We start from the raw sequence: 21,320 nt of genomic DNA on the forward strand, positions 1-21,320 counted from the left end.
TCTTTATTATTGAATTGGTACTGGGGACAAGGACCAAACTTTCAGTAACAATGGAATCAGTGTTTCAAATAGGTCTCATGTCCAATGCATGGCACTTCCTTTCCTGCCCCTCCTCTCTCCCTGCTGTGGATACTGTGAGCAAACCAGGGTCTACCTTGAGGCAATTCCAGCTATGCTCTTCTCTGTACTAAGAATACAGGCATCAATTCATATTCCTGCATTATGTGGTTGATCAGAGAAGAGAACTATTTTGATTTGAACTTCAATACAAGAGTGCCATTAGGAAACCTCACTAAGGCTTCAAGTGAACCACATTTCAACTGCACTTTCCCATAGCTTTACACAGGGAATATTTTAATAACTTTTTTAATTTAGTTATCTGTGGACCTTTATTGTATTTATTTATATGTGGTACTGAGAATCAAACCCAGTGCCTCACACATGCTAGGCAAATGCTCTACCACTGAGCTACAACCCCAGCCCTATATAGGGAATGTTTTATGCAGGCTCCTATGTTTGGTAATCTCAGATACAGTTTGTATTAAGATATTCTGTCCTAAAGAATAGAATATCCTTGGGGAATGTTGATTGATGAGGCCACTTCCCTTCCACTAAAGCTAGGTTAGAAGGTGGAGTCCCACATAGAGAAAGAAAACCCAGTCAGGAAAAACCCTTTATAGATAGGAAGGATTTGGGCTTACATACTTCTGTGCATTGGTTAGCCATATGGTATCTTGCTGTCACCACCCCAACCCATTTCTAACCTGCAGCAGAGGAATGGTGTGTTTTTTCAAGAAAATTTGCATACTGCTAAGGCAGGAACATTATATGGTGGGAGAAATTTAGCTCTGCCATTTGGGTAACTGAAGCCTAGGGAATTCAAGACTGTTATGGATTCATGCTTGGTAAGTGACAATAGTAGCAGCACAGAGTTAATACAGATCTGGAATTCCATGAGATATTTGTAAATAAACAGGGCAGTTCATCTGCAGTCTCTCAGGAGCAAATGCTGTCAGTTGAATTTTATTTAATACGTTGTAGACACTGTACAATTAACAAAAATTGACAGGGATACAGATGAAGTAATAAATATTTCTCTCTCTTTCCCTCTCTCTCTCTCCCCACCCCCACACCCTCTATTCTCATTCCCCAAACAATAGTGCTGGTAACAGCAATATAAGAACATTATTGTTTTTGCTTAAGATTGTTGTAAGCACATTTTATGAGTATGGGACTGGAATTAGAGAAAAGCAAAACCCAAGGGATATATAATCCCAGTTTTTTCTGTTATCTATGCATATGTTGCAAGATAGCAGAATTTATTGTACTCTATAAATATATAGTCACCTTTATCTCCATTTTTGTAATAAGTTTTCTCAATGATTGGCTAATAATTAATGTAACATTAAAAAGGATACATGAAAATTTTTAATTTTTTATTATTTTTTGCATTATAACTCTCAATACACCTTTATGCCACAATTTTTCGTGTCTCTGATAAGGTATGTTCAGGATACATGAAATTGAATCAATCCAACTTCAGAAATTCTAGAAGAATTTTAATCATAGTGAAATACAGCCAGGCATACAGATGTTGAAGGAAACTAGACTCTACCCAGGCATCTCAGTGACACCTACTCTGGCTGAGTTAAAACAAAATGAAAAATTAGGGGAAGATAATTTTGGTTTTCATTTCTTTGGGAATTTAATTTCTAAAGATGAAGCAAGATTCAGTATGAGACGTTTATTTTTGTAGAAATTCAATCCTTGGAAGGATATTTGTTAAAATGAAGGATATTCTGATATTGTTGGGCTGGTTTTGCATTATCTGAAATATGCTACCATGTAGTACTTACTGAATTAGGTTGAACAAGTATAGATATGCATAATTTGGTATGGGAAATAAAGTAGTAGATAGACAAAATGTTTATGGATGTCAGGGAGATGGTATCACAAAAAGAGGCAAAAAAAATTAATGGGTCTTCTCCCTCAAGAATGATAGTATGTATGACCATGAATTTAGCTAACACACCCAAAGGGCTAAGAGGTAATAAATGTAAAATGATGTAAGGGGAAATAAGCTCCCACTACCCCTCTTCACATCAGAAATACATGTAATAAATGGTTTCTACATATTTTCCTACTCTTTTCCTTCTTCCTAAACAGGAAGTAAACTGCCTGGATCATATATTCTTTTTTTTTAAGAGAGAGAGAGAGAGAATTTTTTAATATTTATTTTTTGGTTTTCGGTGGACACAACATCTTTATTGTATTTTTATGTGGTGCTGAGGATCGAACCCAGCGCCCCGCACATGCCAGGCGAGCACGCTACTGCTTGAGCCACATCCCCAGCCTGATCATATATTCTTGTGGCATAAGAAATGGGATCACTGGACTAAGGATCAGGCAGCTGGGCAAGGCCTTGGTCTCAACTATATCCCCCTTCAACTATGCTGGAATCATCAAAGTTCTTTCTCTTCATTGAAGATTCCCATGCCCTATGGCTGGTTAAGAAAAAAAAAAAAGGTTGTATTTCTATTTGTGCTGAATTGAGAAGATACCAGCCTCTCTTAGCCCTCAAATTTGTGCCCTGCGATTCAAATCAGTTTTGCTAGAACTCTGTATTATATATATTTAGACCAAAGTCCAAATAATAATAAGATCCTCTGTTTCCTTTTTTTAATTATTCTAATCTCAGGGAAAATTGAGAAAGAAGAGTAGTACAAATTTTTTATATTCTGGCCAATAACAATAAAATCTGTCCACATATTAAATCTTAATCTTCTTTTATAGCAGGTACCTATCAAATTTTATATATATATATATATATATATATATATATATATCCAGAAACAGTCTCTAGAAATTTTGCTCCCCTTATCCTGTTCCTCTACCTGACCATCTAGATGGTTACAACCATGCTGGGAATGGAGATAAAATTTATTGGTAGAATATTTGCCTAGAATGTGCAAGGCCCCACGTTTGTTCCCCAGTACCACAAATAAAAGAGAGGGTTGCTGTGTTATTACAACCTAATCATACTTCCTAGGCTTAGTTGTTTGGACCACGGTGGGTACAGTATTTCAGGTAAGCCATTTGATTCTTTCCCTGGGGTAAGGACTTTTTTTTTCTTTTCATTATCTTTAAAATTTTTATTTTTAATTGACATATAACATTTGTAGTTAACATTTTGGGGCATGATATGATAATCCAATACATATATATGAAGTGTAATAATCGAGTTAGGGTAAATAGCATTTTCATCTCAAATATTATCATATTTGCATGTTTGGAACTTCCAGCCTCTTCTTTAGTGATTTTTGAAATGTATAAAAAATTGTGGTAAACTATAGTTGCCTTACTGTGCTATAAAACATGAAAACTAGTTCCTTCTGTGATATATAACATCAAAACTAATTCTTTCTATGTAACATATAGTGGTACTTGTTATTCAATTTCTCTCTATTCTCCCATCCCCCACTCTTCTTAGCCTCTAATGACAACTTTTCTACTTTCTACTTCTATGTGCCCCAAAATTTTTAGCTTCTACAAATTAGGGAGAACATGCAATATTTGTCTTTGTATTCCTGAATTATTTCATATAACATAAATTTACTCCAGTTCTACCCATATTGAAGCAAATTATAGATTTTCATTCTTTTTATGCTATTCTGTAATGCAAATGTATCATATTTTTAAAATCCATTCATTTTTTGAGGGATATCTTGTTTGATTCCACATCTTGGTACTGAAAATAGTGTTGCAATAAAAACAGAATCGCAGGTATCTCTTTCCTATAATGATTTCATTCATCTCATGTATGTGTGTGTATGTGTGTGTGTGTGTGTGTGTGTGTGTATATATATATATATATATATATATATATATATATATATATATATATATATATTCTCCAAAGGAAAGGAAATATTTATGGGGGGAAAGGAGGGAGAGAGGGAGAGAGATTGACAGATTTTTTTCAGTAGTTCAACTGATGAGTCGTGTGTAGTTCTATTTTCAGGGTTTTTCTTTTTTTAAGAACCTCCACACTGTTTTCCACAATGGCTGTGATAATTTACATTCCCCCTAACAATGAATAAGTGTTCCCTTGCTCTCACCTTGATTAGTCTTTGTTATTTTTTATCTTTTTGATCTTAGTAATTCTAACTGGCAGCATGGATGAGATGACATTTTATTGTGGTTTTGACTTTCATTGCCCTCATGATTAATGATATTGATCATTTTTTTCATATACTTCTTGACCATTTATCTGTCCTCTTTTGAAAAATGTCTATTCATGTCTTTTGCCCATTAGTAAATTGGATTATTTAACATTTTTGTGGTTGAGTTGTTTGAATATTAATCCCTTGACAGATGCATGGTTTGCATGTATTTTCTCTCATTCTGCAACTTGGTTCTTTACTCTTTACTCTGTTGATTAGTTCCTTTGCTATGCAGAAGTTTCTTAGTTTGATATAATCCTATTTGTCCAATTTTGCTTTTTTAACTGTGCTTTTGAGGTCTTAACCAAAAATCATTGTTTATACCAATATTTTGAAATGTTTATGTTTTCTCTAATAGTTTCATAGTATCAGGTCTTTCATTTAGGTCTTTAATTCATTTTAAGTTGATTTTTTATATGTAAAGAAGTAGGGTTTTAATATCATCCTTCTGGAAAAATATATCCAGCTTCCCCAGCAGTATTTATTCTAGTGACTCACCTTTTCCAGTTTATTTTCTTGGTGTTTTTGTTGAAAATTAGTTGACTATGTGTTGGGGTGTGGCTCAGTGATACAGTGCTTGCCTAGCATATTAGCAGCCCTGGGTTCAATCCCTGGCACTGAAAAAAGAAAAAAAAGTATATCAGTTGGTTATAAGTGTGTGGGTTTATTTCTGATTTATTTCTGGATTTTCTATTGTCATTGGTTTATATGATGGCTTTTATGCCAGTTTCACAACATTTGGTTACTATAACCTTGTAGTTTTAGTAGTCACTGTTGGGATGACTCAAACGTTGTTCATATTGCTCAGGTTTACTTTCACTGTTTTGGGCCTTTTGTGGTTCTATATGAATTTTGTGATTGCTTTCTCTATTTCCATAAAGAATGCCATTGGTATTTTTGTGGGGATTGCACTGTATTTCCTGATTGCTTTGGGTAGTAATGGCATTTTAAGAATATTCATTCTTCTATTCCATGAGCACAGGATGTTTTTTCCCTTTTATCAGAAGAGCAAAAGCTTTTCTGTGAGCTCTTCAAGTTGATTCCACTTCATGATCATTGGATAAACTAGGTGCATGGTCACCCTGATTTTAAGTAAACTGAAAAAAAAATATCACTTCCGGGACTGGTATGACCAGTATGACTGCTGCCTGAAACAACATTTTGGGTTCTCATTGACAGGGAAGAAAGGAGAAATATATATTGTGAAGGCCATTAAAAAAGCAAAGTCTACTATACTAATACATTTATTTAGAGATATAATACAAAAGTGAATTTGCTCCATATAAACCTAACTGCCTTGCAAGGTGGTTATTGGTCCATTTAAAAAAATGGACTAGATATCTTTAATCCCTGGGGGTAAGCAAGTTAGGCAAGGACAAAAGTGTTTTACATAATATACAGAGGAGAAAGTTTGAAGAGCAAAATGGAAAGAAGAGCACCAAGAGAAGATGGAAGGAGGAGAAAAAGATGGTGAATGCTGACCTTTCCATGTTACCTCCGAGTTTTTTTAAAAGTTGAGAACTAATGAAAGGATTTCTTATGAAAACTGGTATAGTGTTGAGCTCTGTGTGTAAATTTTATTAGAGTAAAATGCAATCAGCATGAGTAGATGCAGGAGTTAGAGACCAGAGCTCAAGGAAAGGAAGAGGGTATAAGCCTCACAGATGATCTTAGAAGTCAGGGAGAGTTAGTAATTCATACATCATGGAATGATTGAGGGCAAAATCAATAATTTAAAGATCTCTGATAAGTAAGGCTACCCCAGCCAACATCTGGATAATATGTGTTCCTTGGTCTTTGCAAGTGATGAGCTCTTCAAAAACCCAGATAGCATATCATTTATTATTACATCTCGGCATTTTTTTCAGATACCTGGAACATAGTAGATAGTCTGGAAATGAAGTCAACCAATATGACTTGTGTTATAATTCTTGATAAACTTATTTAACTCCCTTTAAAATTGGACTCTCAATTCATCTGTTTATTAAACAAAATGCCTTTGAACATAATAGGTACTTAAAAGGCCAATTTCCAGAAACCTGCCTTAATAGAGAGGAATAAGCCCCAGGTAATCTGACTTCTATTTCTAGTGTGCTCTGTAATGCAGGATTTGATTTTTGGGCAGCTTGTTTCCCTCAGGCCAATATTAAAATGAATTTTCACTCCCAAGCAAATATTAATTTGTGGCAGGAGAAGGCAACAAAGACACATGCTGTGTGGCACAGGGAAACCAGCTTGGGATTTTAATTCATCATCAGTGATCCACAATGTATACAGTTAAGTTGATGATCAAGAGTTGGAAAAATACAGCCATTACTCACAATGAGAAACTGTTCAGGTCATTCATTTTCTCTAGGTATAACTGGGTATAGAAAAAAGACTGGAATGATAGATACTATAATGCTGAGAATGATAATTTTATAAACTAAAATTATGGAATTTTGCTCACTTTATAATTTCATGCAATTTTCATGCTGCAGAATATGTTCATAAATGCTCTTTAAGATAAATTCAGGGGGCTGGGGCTGTAGCTCAGTGGTAGAGCACATGCTTCCACATATGAGGCATTGGGTTCAAACCTCAGCACCACATAAAAATAAATAAAGATATTGTGTCTATCTACAACCAAAACATTTTTTAAAAGATAAATTCAGTTCACTTTTTTCAATGGGGATAGAACTAACTTCTAGCAAATACCTGTTATATGTTGAGTAATACATTATACACTATACAAATATCACATTCAATACACTCTTCAGTAAATTTTATGGATTATATAGCTGAGTTTCAGAGAGGCAAAGTGGCTTTCCCCCAGGTTACAGCTAGAAAATGCAAACATGAAGAATTGATCCAAATTGCTGGGACCTGCCTTCAGAGTTTCTGATTCAATAGTTTTAGGATGGGTGTTGAGAGTTTGCGTTCTACAAGTGCCAGGTTATGCTGACCCTGCTGTTCTGTAGATCACACCAAAAAAAATTGATCCTGGACTGGGGATATAGCTCAGTTGGTAGAGTGCTTGCCTCACGTGCATAAGGCCCTGAGTTCAATCCCTAGCACCACAAAACACACAGACACACACACACACACACACACACACACACACACACACACGTTGATCCAGGGAATCTAACTTTGGAAAGCCTTAAGTCACCAAGTCTAGGGCTTTCAAATCAGTGGAACATGGCAAACCAGTGTACCACAAATGAATTTTAAGTGTGAAGAGGAATTTATGTATGAAGGATCCAGTCCCATTATTGGGCTGTTTCTACCTAAATATTAAAAAGATTTTCCTTTACACAGGCAATCATCTGAGGGAAGTGAGGGTAGAAGAGAAAATATCTGAATCACAAGTTGTTAGCTTATGACAGAATGTTTGAATATTATTCTGGACATGTCTATCATTTCCTTACTGTATTATTTTTGCTGCATAACAAGTTACCCTCCAACCACCAATCTGGCATCTTAAAACAGTCACATTATCTCATAGATGGTGTGGGTCAGAAATGCAGACTCAGCTTGATTACATCCTCTGCTCCAGGGTCTCTTACAGGCAGAGAGACATGCATGTCTCTTTGTATTGGCTGGGATGTAGTCATTCAACTTTGGAAAAATCTATTTCCAAATTTCCATTATTGTTGACAGGATTCAATTACTTGTGGATTGTTGGACTGAGGAGTCTTAGTTTTTGCAAGCCACTGACCAAAGGCTGCCCTCATTTTATTCTTCATAAGCCTATCCAATATGGCAGAATATTTTATTAGAACATTCTATTGAGCTAAGAAGACAATAGAATCTGATAGCAAAAGGTAAATCACAATCTTTGTAACCTAATTTTGGAAATGATATCTTGTGACTTTTCCCATATTATATTCATCAGAAATAAGTCATTAAGTCTACCTCACATTCAATCACAGTGATTGCACAAAGAATTGGATACTAAGAGACAGGAATCATTGCATATCATCTTAGAATTTGACTTATCCACAGACCCCTTATCTCTGGTATGCTCCCAACAAGACATCCCTTCTTTATGTTCCCTCAGCTTGCTGGGTTGAAGATTGGTCAATAACTTTGATTATGCTATAAAGTGACTGGGTTGCTTGCTGTAGAGAGGGGAGCTAGTAGGCTATAATGGTAGCTTTCAGCTACCAATATTGCATCCATATTCATATTCTTCCTTGCTAATAGATCTGAGTTTTATTCAGGGCAACAGTGTGCCTAGCTCATTTTCCCTACTCCCTTTACAAGTAGAAGTGGCCATAAGACTAGTTCTGGATACTTAAATATACAGGAAAATTTGATGTGCATTTCTGAGAATGTTTTTCTTTCCTGATTAAAAAAAAAGGACAAAAACACTCTGAGTGCAGTGTTGCATGCCTGTAATCCCAGCTACTCAGGAGGCTGAGGCAGGAGGATCTCAAGTTCAAAGCCAGCCTCAGTAAATTAGTGAGGACCTAAGCAACTTAGTGAGACCCTGTCTAAAAACATAAAAAGATCTGGGGATATGGCTCAGTAGTTAAGCACCCCTGGGTTCGATGCCTGGTAGCAAAAAAAAATTAAGGGGGAAGGACAGAAACAGTTATAACTTTGTTTCATTTTTTTCCTTCCTATTTTCTACCATAAACATGAATATGATGGGCAGAGTTAAAGAAACCATGTGGGAAAGATCACTGAAATGTTGGTCCTGATAGCCCTTATTTAAGCCATTGTAGTTGGATTTCTGAATCTTTGCTACTGCTGAAAGCATGCCTACCTGTTGCAATTATGTACCCTAGATGATTGTAACTTCATTTTTGAATAGACATGATTAGCTGTATACACTGATAAATATGCAGAGGATAAATAATAAGTGAGTTTGTGGAACAGAAGTTTCAAGAGAAAAGAAAATAGAAATCATGTACTACAAGAAAGAGCTAGTGAGAGCCAAAGATGCAAATGATTTCCATTCCCTGGTGACATGATTGAGCTCTTATAATTGGGTTACATAAGATTCTCTACTGTATGATTACAGAAACCCTTGTTTTACTTGAGCTAATTTCTGTAACTGGTAACCAAATATGACTTGGATGAACATGTGAGTTATTTTTTTATAATAGCAGGAGACTTAATATTGAAATTAGTCTAATGTATTAAATTTCCCTATGGCTTTTAAACTTCAGAGCTACTTTTGACTGGAGACGATGACCAAAGAGACACACACTATTGACTCACAAAGATGGCATATTTTTTCCCTGCATCTAGCTTTTACTGGTCTCAGTCACTGGAGAATGACAAGAAACCTTTCTACCTCCAAATAATATATAGTATTTTTCCATTTCAATTTGTGTCCCAGATAAGTGAGTCTGTAACTCTTTTGTTTACTGTACTAAAAGCTGATGAAAATCCAATAATGAGGACACAGTTTTGAGATGAAGGAAAAAGAAGTTGTTTTTTTTTTAATACCTTTATTTTTTTTATTTATATGTGATACTGAGAATTGAACCCAGTATCTAACATGTGCTAGGTGAGTACTCGGCCACTAAGCCACAACCCCAGCCCTGAAAGAGAAGTTTACTTGCTTTGCTACCAAAGGAGAAACACATGGGACTCTTCTTTCAGAAGCTGTGATTCTGCTCATCAGGGGGCACAGTTTTATGGGTTTTATTTTAAGAGTTGATCCCAAGGCTACAATCCATGTTCTCTGTCTGGAGTTGTAATTCACTTGTTAAAGTAGGAGACAGTCATTTCTGAGATCTTCTGGTGTCATCCCCAAAATCTTAATTACTTTATTCCTGTGATGGGTGTATGCTCAAGGACAGATAACTCTGCTTAGTATGCCAAAGAAAGGTAATCCTGTTTCCCTGAGATTAGAGAGTCGGGGAGAGAAAGAGGAGGAATCGTCCTTTTAAAAATAAATTGCAGTGGTAGTCATGAAAGGGCTATATTCACAGCATAGAGTGGACCACTGTTTAAAGGAAAGTGACCACAACACTAAGAATGACCAAGAGATCTTTATTGCAGCAAGGAGGAGGAAGAGGAGGAGGAGGAGGGGGGAGGAGGGAGGAGAGCCTGTGCCCTTCTGCTGTGCTGTCTAAATCTAATAGGGTCTCTGGGTTTGCAAACTGCCTTATTGGCATAAGGGGGGTTAAGCTTTCAGCCTTGGCGGGGTGGGGAGTGGTGTTTGAGCCTTGGGACTTGAGGCAAACAGGCGATAAAGAACCAGACAGATCCAGGGTTGAGTGTCCAGGTTATCCTGCAGCTAACATTCGTTCAGCCTGCCCTTCACCTAACAACTGTTACGTTATTACTCATATTTGGATTGTTAGGCAAAGATCTAGTACTTAATTCTGGGAGAATAACTTCACTGCTGCCACACTTTATACAAATAACAAAATTGGATCTCAGACTTTATACAAATAAGAAAATTGGTTCTCCCAGAACCTCTCTAAATCAAGCTAATACTCTCACAGACCATGGGGGTAAGAATCAGAAGAATTGAGCCAAGAGAAGAGATTGAGCAAAGGAAAGAAATGGTGTACTAATAATATATGGGTTTTAGAGTCAGACAGACTCAAATTCAGGCTAAGATACTCAGCAGGGTGACCCTGAACAAAGTCACTTGACTTTTTAAGCCTCAGCTTATCATTGGATTATCATAAGGTGTAGAAGTAGGAATGTTAGTCAAAAAATACTTTGCCTTATGCCTAGTATGGATATGTCCTTTTAGTGAAAAATTTATCTGAATCTTATGTAACAGTGGTCCACTTTATGCTTTGGATATAACCCTTGCTGCTCTGCTACTGCAACTTATTTTTAAAATGGACATGTTTCTTTCTCTTCCTCATTATTTGATTGGCATTGGAGACAAGGATCAAGGTTTCAGTAACACTTAGAGGGAAAAAGTCTCTGCTTATGCTGTTTTCTCTGCTTACTGAACTCCAATCCAATTCTCAAGATCCAACTCAAATCACATTTATTCTAAAAGCTTCAGCATTTAAACTGAAAAAAATATTAATTTACTAAAGAGGTTATCTAAATTACTTAATTGTTCTGAGTTTATGTTGTTGCCAAAAGCTTGGTTCTTGTCCCCAATGCCAATCAAATAACAAGGACACCTTCTTGAGAAAAATGAAAAAAAGCTATTCCTTTGCTAGCAAAGGAGAAACACAGGGAACTCCTGTCCCAAAAGCTGTGATTCTGCCCATCAGCAAGAACAGGGGGCTTTTGAAGAAGTAGTTCAAAGGCTACATTCCACGTGTTTTCTGTTGGAGTTGTAATCCACTGGTTACTTTGGGAGATAGTCATTTCTAAGATCTTCTGGTACCATGAAGTAATCTGAATTACTTCATTCCCATGGTGATTGTGTACTCAAGGACAGATAACTCTGTCTAGAATGTGGAAGAAAGGTAATCCTATTTCCCCTGAGACTAGGGAGGGGGAGAGATTTGGGAGGAGCAGGGAGAGAAGAAGAGAAAGAAACATGTCCATTTAAAAAACAAGTTGCAGTGGCAAAGTAGCAAAGGCTGTATTCAAAGCATAAAGTAGACCACTGTTACAACAACTAATACTATATTTTTAAAAAGGAATCCCTAATTAAATTAAAAGATGTATCTGGCTTAAAATAATTATTTTGAAAAAAATTATTACTGACCTACTCTCTGCAAATGATAAACATCTCCTGAGTTTCATTAAAACTGGTATATACCTGGGGAGTAATACAGACTTCTCTGTGGGCTCTTTTAGAATTGATCTGTTCCCTTCTCTTACCACATTTTATATGAACAACAAAATTTGGTTCCAGACTTCTCCCTCTCAGATGTTCTTTCTAAATCCATTTGATTGTCTCATAGACCACAGGGCCAGGAATTAAATCAGAAAAATTGATCCAAGAGAAGGAATAGCTTCAATAAGAATGGAGAACCCCAAAAGACTGGGAATTCACCTTATGTGAATAAGGTATTTAAATATATCCCAGAGAAAAGAATGAGAAAAAGATCAGAAAACTGAATTGTTTGAGTATAACACACACACACACACACACACACACACACACACACACACAAATAAACCATATTGTAGTTTTTTGCACATTTGAGTTTGAAGACTGAAAATATCATGTATATTACACAGATAAATAGATAAGCAAATAATGATAAGTATCCTCCAAAAAGAAGATGACCAATTCTAATATGGGCATGAACAAAATCCGAGTGAGGAGAGAAAATTTAGAGAATATCAAAGAGAAAGGAAAGCTTATATAAATATGTCAGTGATGGACACTTGTGTGATGATGCATTCTTTTGGTTGTTTTATACATTAGCATATGCTATAGGTAATAAAAATTCATACTATTTTATTAAAGAATATAAGTTAAATAAGTCTCAATATATTTCTTTGCTGTCACAAATTCTGGACTTAAATGTGACACCTCCTAGCTAGGCTGTGTAGTGTAAAGGACCATGAAGAGTTTGAGCTTTTACCCCACTTATAAGATAACAAATTAGCCTTACACAGTTCCATAGGTGCTGACAGAGCACCTGTGACAAAGGACTTTATTATAGCATAGCAAGCACCATGTTTATGTTGGTTCCCCTTGCCATGAAAGGGTAATGGAATAATGTTAAAATGGTCTGGGTGGATACTGCACTTCCAATGACTTTGCATCACAATAAAGAACTTTAAGATAGGGAACCTGTATCTTTCATAATGGGCAGCATACAAACCTGTATTACTTTTGCTTTGGAAGGAGATATTAACGTTATTATACTGGGCAGTAAGGAAACTTGCTCTCTGCTCTAAAAGAGGACACTCTCTATTTTCCAAAATTGTTAGCTCTATGAAATTTGAAAATATAGTTGACTGGGCTGGGGTTATAGCTCAGTGGTAGAGCACTTGCCAAACATGTGTGAAGCCCTGAATTCCACCTCCAACATCACAAAAATATAGTTGACACAGGAGACAGGTTTCTGGGATGAATGCAGAGTAGTCTATGTCTTCCTACATAGATGGCAATTGCACTGAGTCTGTCTGATGAAAGTATTTTCAAACTCTGGATTTTATCTAAGGCTTGCAACTTCTAGGGGAAGGATTGGACTATGAATTGAGGTTAATTTGGATCAAATTTAGCTCTTAGCACAGTAGGAGACACCCTTCTAACACAACCCTCATTCACACAGGAGGCAGCTGTGCACTGTGTTCCTACAGCAACTTATCAAGAGCTTTTGGGAGCCAGAGGATGCAAAAAAGATCCTGGCTGGGCTGGGGTTGTGGCTCAGTGGTAGAGCGCTCGCCTAGCATGCACAAGGCACTGGGTTCAATCCTCAGTACCACATAAATGTAAAATAAAGATATTGTGTCCGCCTAAAGCTAAAAAATAAATATTTTTAAAAAGACCCTTGCTTCCAAACATTGGCTCTGTGTACTCATAGCACAGACTGCTGCTTTTCACCATAAAAACTCATACAAAAAAATAGGTCACCATTGTTGTTGCAGTTCCCTCCATAGTGACAAGCCCCTTACCCTCTGGCTTAAGTGACTACCTGCAGATTTAAAGTAATAGCACTTTTTTTCTTGCCTTTCATTTTTACCTTTTTCACTTTAAGAAGCCAGATATTAAAGACTGGGACATTCAAAAACAAATGTATATATGGAGAAAATTAGGAAGTGACTATGCATGTCCAGAGGAAGGTTCAGAGAGGATCTGAGAAAACCAGAGGTTACACTTAAAGCTACTCCTCAATGCAGAAACAACCTACAATAATAAAAAAAAAAACATAAAACAATAACAAAACCCAGAAAACTCTGGAAGAGGAATAGGATCTGTTTTCAACAGTTACCATAGTATTAGAACTAAACGTCCAGATTTCAACCAAAAAACTACAAGACATTCAAAGACACAAGAAAATATGGCTGATTCAAAAGAAAAAAATAATCAACCTAAACATCTCTCAGGAAAACTTGATGGCAGATATACTAGACAAAGATTTAAAACAACTATATTGAAGATGCACAATTAACTAAATAAAGGTGTGCAAAAGGTAAGAAAAAATTTAAGGACAAAATGGAAATTCAGTAAAGAAACAGTAAATCTAAAAAACAAATAGCAATTCTATAGCTAAAAAGTACAGCTATAGCTAAAAAAATTCATTAGAGGATTAAAAGGTATTTTAGGGGTCTGGTGATGTAGTTCAGTGGTAGTGAATATGTCTAACATGTTTAAGGTCCTGGATTTGATCCCCAGAATCACAAAAAAAGTGTAGATTTTAGTGGGCAGAAAACGAATCAGTGAACATGAAGATAGAACAATGGAAGTTATTGAACTTGAGGAATAAAGAGAAAAAGGATTAGAGAAAACTGAATAGAATCTAAAAGGCATGTGACAATATATGTATTCTGGGAGTACAATAAGAGGAAGAGAGAGAGAGAAGGGTGACAAAGACAATATTTAAAGACTTCACAAATTTAATGAAAAACATGAATATAATCATCTAAGAAATTTAACAAATTCCAAGTAGGATGAACTGAAAGTGACCCATATCAAAACACATTATAGTGAAACTTTTGAAAGGCCAAGATAAAGGGAGAATTTTAAAAACAGCAAAAGTGACTGAACACATACATGGAATCCTAAATAAGAGTGGATTTCTCCCCAGAAACTTTGGAGACCAGAGGGCAGTGGCTGATATATTAAAAGTACTACAAGAAACAAAACCCCTGTTAACAAGAATCCTATGTGTCCCAAAACTATCCTTCAAAAGTCAAGGAGAGCCAGGTGTGGAGGTGCATGCCTGTAATCCCAGCAGCTCAGGAGGCTGAGGCAGGAAGATCGCAAGTTCAAAGCCAGCCTTAGCAAGTGAGATCCTTAGCAACTCAGTAAGAACCTGTCTCTACATAAAATACAAAACATGGTTGGAGATGTGGCTCAGTGGTCAAATGCCCCTGAGTTCAATCCCCAGTAACCCCACCTCCAAAACAAAAGTCAGGGAGAAATTAAGATGCTCTCAGATAGATGAAAATTAAGGGACTTAATTTACTGCCAGACCTGCACTTTAAGATATGCTCTTATGGAGTCCTGCAAAGTAAAATAAAAGGATCATACACAGTAACCTAAAGTCGTAGGAAGAAATAAATATATGGATGGGCAATTATAATAACTTAGGGGCTGGGTTTGTGACTCAGTGGTAGAGCACTTGCCTAGCATGTGTGAGGCACTGGGTTCAATCTTCAGCACCACATAAAAATAAATAAATAAAATATAGGTATTGTCTCCAAATACCACTAAAAAGCAATATTTTTTAAAAGTTAGTATTATTATAACATTTTGTAACTTCATATTTTGTTTTCTTTATTATTTAATAAATAAATGCTTTAAAAAACAAATATCAGGGGATGAAGGTGTAGCTCAGAGGTAAAGCCAAGTGGAAGCCCTGGGTTTGATACCCAGCATTGCAAAAAAGTGTGTGTGTGTGTGTGTGTGTGTGTGTGTGTCTAAAAGCTAATGTTTCTATAAATTTATAACTTCAGTTTGTAAATCTACATTTTGGCTTCTATATAATTTGAGACACCAATGCATATAATAGAAATATAACAATTATTACTTTACTTTTCAGGGTTATGCAATGTCTGAAGATATAATTTTATGACATCAACATCCAAAAGGGAATAGAGGAGAAGATGAAAAGGAGCAGAGGTTTTGTATATTATTAAAGTTAAGCTGGTAAAACTCCAAATTAGAGTGTTACAGCTTTTGGGTGTTAAATGTAATCCCCATGGTAACCACAAAGAAAACAGCAACATAATATATACAAAAGAAAATGAAAAACTAATTAAACATTCACCTAAAAAACAAATAAATATAAAAGAGAGTAATGTGGGAAATGAAGGATAAGTAGCCATAGGCATATAGAAATCATAAAGCAGTAAAAGAAGTAAATACCTCTTTATCAAAAATCACTTTAAATATAAACAGATTAAAACCTCCAATCAAAAGACAAAGATTGACAGAAAGGATAAAAACACATAATCCAACTATATGTTGTCTATAACAGACTCATTTTAGATCCAAAGATATAAATTGATTGAAAGCAAAAGGACACTAAAAGATATGCCATGTAACCAAAAGAGAACAGGTCTGGTTACATTAACATAAAACAAAATAGGTTCTGAATTTAAAAAATGATTATAAGAGACTAAGAAATGCATTATAAATAGAAGATTCAATGCAGCAAGATTACTTGACTGTTATAAAGTTTTGTACAACAGATCTTAGAAACATATCAATCCAAAATTGACAGAATTGAAGAAAAAATAGACAGTTCTACAATAATAGTTGAATAATTTAATTCCTCAATATGAATAATGGATAGAATAATCAAGTAGAAGAGTAGGACATAAAAGATTATGGGCTGGGGTTTTTACTTAGTGGTAGAGCGCTTGCCTAGCATGTGTGAAGCACTGGGTTCGATTCTCAGCACCACATACAAATAAATAAAATAAAGGTCCATCAAAAACTAAAACATATTTTAAAAACCGATTTAAAAAACTAAATAAAAGACTTAACATAATAAACAAACTAGATCTAACAGGCATATATTGAACACTCTAGCTAAAAACAGTATATACATTCTTCTCAGTTGCACATGGGATATTTTCCAGATTATACCATACATTGGGTCATAAAGTAAGCCCTAATAGACTTATAAAAATGACCCTACAAAGTATTTTCTATGAACCCAATGGGATAAAGTTAGAAATCAATAAAAGAAGTAAAACTGGAAAAAAAATTTAAATTGTAGAAACTAAACAACTCTTGTTATATGCAGAGATTGAACCCAGAGCCTAACACATGCTAAGTAAGTACTTTTACCACTGAATTACATCCCAGCTCCACAATGTACTCTTTTTTTAATATTTTTTAGTTATAGATGGACACAATATCTTTATTTATTTTTATATGGTGCTGAGGATCGAACCCAGGGCCTCACATGTGCGAGGCAAGCGCTGTACCACTAAGCCACAACCCCAGTCCCAATGCACTCTTTTTATTCCATTTTTTATTAGTTCATTATAGATATACATAATATTGAGGTTCATTTTGACATACTTATGCAAGTATGGAATATAATTTGCTCCAATTCAGTCCCTAGTACTTTCTTTGCCTCCCTTTTTCCCTCTCCCTGTTCCTTGTCCTCTACTCTACTTGTCTTTCTTCTATTTATTTATAGTTTTTTTAATTAGAGTATCATGAATATACATAAAAGTGGAATTCACTGTGGCATATTCATATATATATATATATATATATATATATATATATATATATATATATAATTTAATCAAATTTATTCCACCATTCTTCCCTTTACCTATCTTTCCTCCCCCCTGTCAATTGCCACCTTCTACTCCACTGATCTCTCTTCTATTTTCATGGGACTTCTCCCCCTTTTCTTTCCCCCCTTATTTTGCTCTAGCTTTTGCATATGAGAAAAAAAACATTTAACCTTTGACTTCTGGGTCTGACTCGTTTTACTCAGCACGATGTTTTCCATTTCCATCCATTTATCAGCAAATGCCATAATTTCATTCTTTGTGGTAGAGTAAAACTCCATTGTGTATATGTACCACATTTCCTTTATCCAATCATCTGTTGACAGTCACCTAGGCTGGCTCCAAAGCTTGACTATTGTGAATTGCACTGCCATAAACATTGATGTGGCTGTATCACGTGCATGATGTAGCATGCTGATTTTAGATCTTTTGGATATATACCGAGAAGTAGGATATCTGGGTCATATGGTATTTCCATTCCTAGTTTTTTTGAAGAATCTCCCTGCTGCTTTCCAGAGTAGTTGCACTACTGTGCATTCCTACCAACAATATATGAGTGTACCTTACTCCCCACTTTCTCATCAACATTTATTATCATTTTTATTCTTGATAATTGACATTCTGACTGGAGTGAGATGAAATCTCAAGATAGTTTGATCTGCATTTTCATAATTGCTTCAGATGTCAAATTGTTTTTTTCATATATTTAATTGACCATTTGTATTTCTTCTTTTGAGAAGTGTTTCTAGTTCTTTTTTTAAAAATTTTTATTGTTGGTTGTTCAAAACATTACATAGTTCTTGCTATATCATATTTCACACTTTGATTCAAGTGGGATATGAACTCCCATTTTTACCCCGTATACAGATTGCAGAATCACATCAGTTGCACATCCATTGATTTACATATTGCCATACTAGTGTCTGTTGTATTCTACTGCCTTTCCTATCCTCTACTATCCCCCCTCCCCCCTCCCTTCCCCTCTTCTCTCTCTACCCCCTCTACTGTAATTCATTTCTCCCCGTGTTTCTAGTTCTTGTGGTCATTTTTTTTCCAGTCTTCAGTTTTTTGAGTTCTTTATAATTTCTATATATTAATTCCATATTTGAAGAGCAAAGATCTTCTCCCATTCTTTAGGTTCTCTCTTTATGCTCTTAAATGTTTTCTTTGCTGTGCTGAAGCTTTTTAATTTGATGCCATCCCAGTTATTCTTTGTTTTATTTCTTGCATGTTAGGAGTCTTCTAAAGGTAGTCAGTTTCTGTGACAATATGTTGGAGTGTTAAGCATACATTTTCTTCTTGCAGAGTTTCTGGTCTAATTTCTAGGTTTTTGATCCACTTTGAATTAACTTTCTTACAGGGTGAGATAAGGATGCAGTTTCATTTTTCTACATATGTATATCCAGTTTTCCCAGTACCACTTCTTAATGAGATTATCTTTTTCCAAAGATTGTTTTTGGCACCTTTGTCAATTACCAGGCCACTTTACATATGAGGATTTGTCTCTTTGCATTATATGCCAATGGCACACTCTTAAACAACAACATATCAAAGAAGAAATCAGAGAAATTAGAAAATACATAGAGAAATTGAAAATGAAACAAAATATACCAAAACCCATGGAATGCAGTGGGACATTTATAGCTATTAATGCTTACATTAAAAAAGAAAAGGATCTCAAATAAAAAAAACTTTAAATCTTGAAGAATTACAAGAAAATTAAACTAACAGCAGAAGGAAGGAAATAATAAAGATTAGAACAGAGATGATCAAAATGGAAAATAGAAAAACAATAAAGGAAACTAAAAGATTATTCTTTGGAAGATAACAAAGAAATGATCATGCTTTAGCTAGATGGACTAAAGGAAAAAAAGAGAAAACTTGAAGTACTAAAATAATAAATGAAAATGGGGACAATGCTACTGATTCTAGAGAAATAAAATATATTTCAAGAGTACAGTGAAACATGAAACACCAACAAATTGGCTAGCCTATATGAAATGGATTAAAACAGATAGTTAAAAATAAAAGTGCCAGGCTGGGGTAATAGTTCAGTGATAAAGCTCTTGCCTAGCATGTGTGAGACACTGGGTTTGATTCTCAGCACCACAGGTAAATAAATAATATGAAAGTCCATAAACAACTAAAAAATATAAAAATAAGTAAAAAAATAAATAAATAAAAGCGCCATTAGTGCCTCTGCCTGGAAAATATGAAGAAGTAGGAGAGAACCATGAAGAATTATTACAGAACATGTAGACTATTTCTTAACATTAGCCAAGATGGTAATTCCCAGAGTTGATAAAACTAGGAAAGTAACATTCTTTTCAGGATGTTATCTTAAATGCTTCTAATTCTGTTTGAATATTCTTTATATTAAAAACCAGTATGGAGCTGGGGTTGTGGCTCAGTGGTAGAGAGCTTGCCTAGCATACATGAGGCACTGGGTTCGATCCTCAGCACCACATAAAAGTAAAATAAAGATATTATGTCCACCTAGAACTAAAAAAAAAAAAATAGGTATATATAAAAAGTAGTTACAGGAGGCTGGATATAAGAGTCTTTTTGGAGGTGGTGTGAAACAAAAGTAGAGAGGTAGGTAAGTCTAAAAAATCAGACATTTTGAATTTTGTCATGAAAGTAATAAGGAGCTATAGATGGAATTTAGATAAGATGAAGAGGGTTAGATGGACCTAGATAGGATGTGCATTTGAGTACAAATTAAAGACCAGAAAGAGACCCAGCACCACCAGGTCCTATTTTTCAGGGAACTGGATCTTAGCTCTCTATCACTTCTAAAGTCTAATAATCCCAATCTTTTCCCTTATTTCCCCAGTCAAGGGATGTTAGCTGCTTCCTGCAGTTACCACCTCCAAAATATCTCTTTCTTTTTTTGCTCTTTTGTGTTCTTTTTGCTTTTTCATTTCTCCAGTACAAACCTTTGTATTATATTCTTTATAAAAACAACTGGTGTGTTCTGTTTTATGGAGGAACTCTAGGGTAGCCACTGATATATGGAAGGAGAGGAAGAGGAACAAATTGAGGAACATAAATTCATAATTTATGAATTTTGTTCAAGTTCAGCGTGAGATGTCTACAAAACATACAAGTGACAATGGCAAGCAAGCAATTGGTCATATTAATCTGAATTAAAGACAGTTTTAAACTAGAATTATGGATTTAGGATAATTGATACACAAGTAGTTATTAAATCATGGAAAATTTAATGGAGATCATTCAAGGGGATCATATACTGTGTACTTAATAAATATTTTTGAATGATTGAATGAATACCAAGGCACGGAACTCCAGACTCTGTGTTCATGGATCACCTGTCAAGCCCTCACTTTTCAATTCTATCACTTAAGATCATTTGAATATATTTTCAATTCTTATTTACTCATGAGAACCTGTTTTTTGCCTTTATTGATTAAATTTGATTTGGGATTCCTCTAATGCCTGGTTTTAACTAATGAAGAAAAGCTATAAGAAAAGCTATTTAATCTTTTTTATTCAGCTATATATGTAAATATATAAAAATATAAATATATTTACATACACACATTTGTTTAAAACAAATAAGCACCATTTTAGGTGTATAATTCAGAGGCATGTTTATGGCACAAAATTTCTCACAGCCATAAACAGAAATGTTTAACCATTAAGCAATAAGTCCTCATTCTATATGCCCACCCCCAGTACCTGTTAGCACACTATTTTTTTGGGGGGGGTGCTACCCAGGATTGAACCCAAGGTCATTAACCACTGAGCCATAACCCCAGCTCTTTTTTA

The 21,320-nt window shown here is 35.2% G+C and overlaps 1 long non-coding RNA gene across 1 annotated transcript in view; it reads left to right on the forward strand.

Moving 5' to 3' along the window:
- Nucleotides 1-21,320, forward strand: part of LOC143639067 (uncharacterized) — a 41,761-nt gene that overhangs the window by 5,039 nt on the left and 15,402 nt on the right. Inside the window, exon 2 of the long non-coding RNA XR_013154657.1 lies at nt 15,812-15,891. This is a non-coding gene — a long non-coding RNA (uncharacterized LOC143639067). The remainder of the gene's footprint in view (nt 1-15,811; nt 15,892-21,320) is intronic.

This window comes from Callospermophilus lateralis, chromosome X (genome assembly GCF_048772815.1).
Source record: "Callospermophilus lateralis isolate mCalLat2 chromosome X, mCalLat2.hap1, whole genome shotgun sequence".
NCBI classification, from domain to species: domain Eukaryota; kingdom Metazoa; phylum Chordata; class Mammalia; order Rodentia; family Sciuridae; genus Callospermophilus; species Callospermophilus lateralis.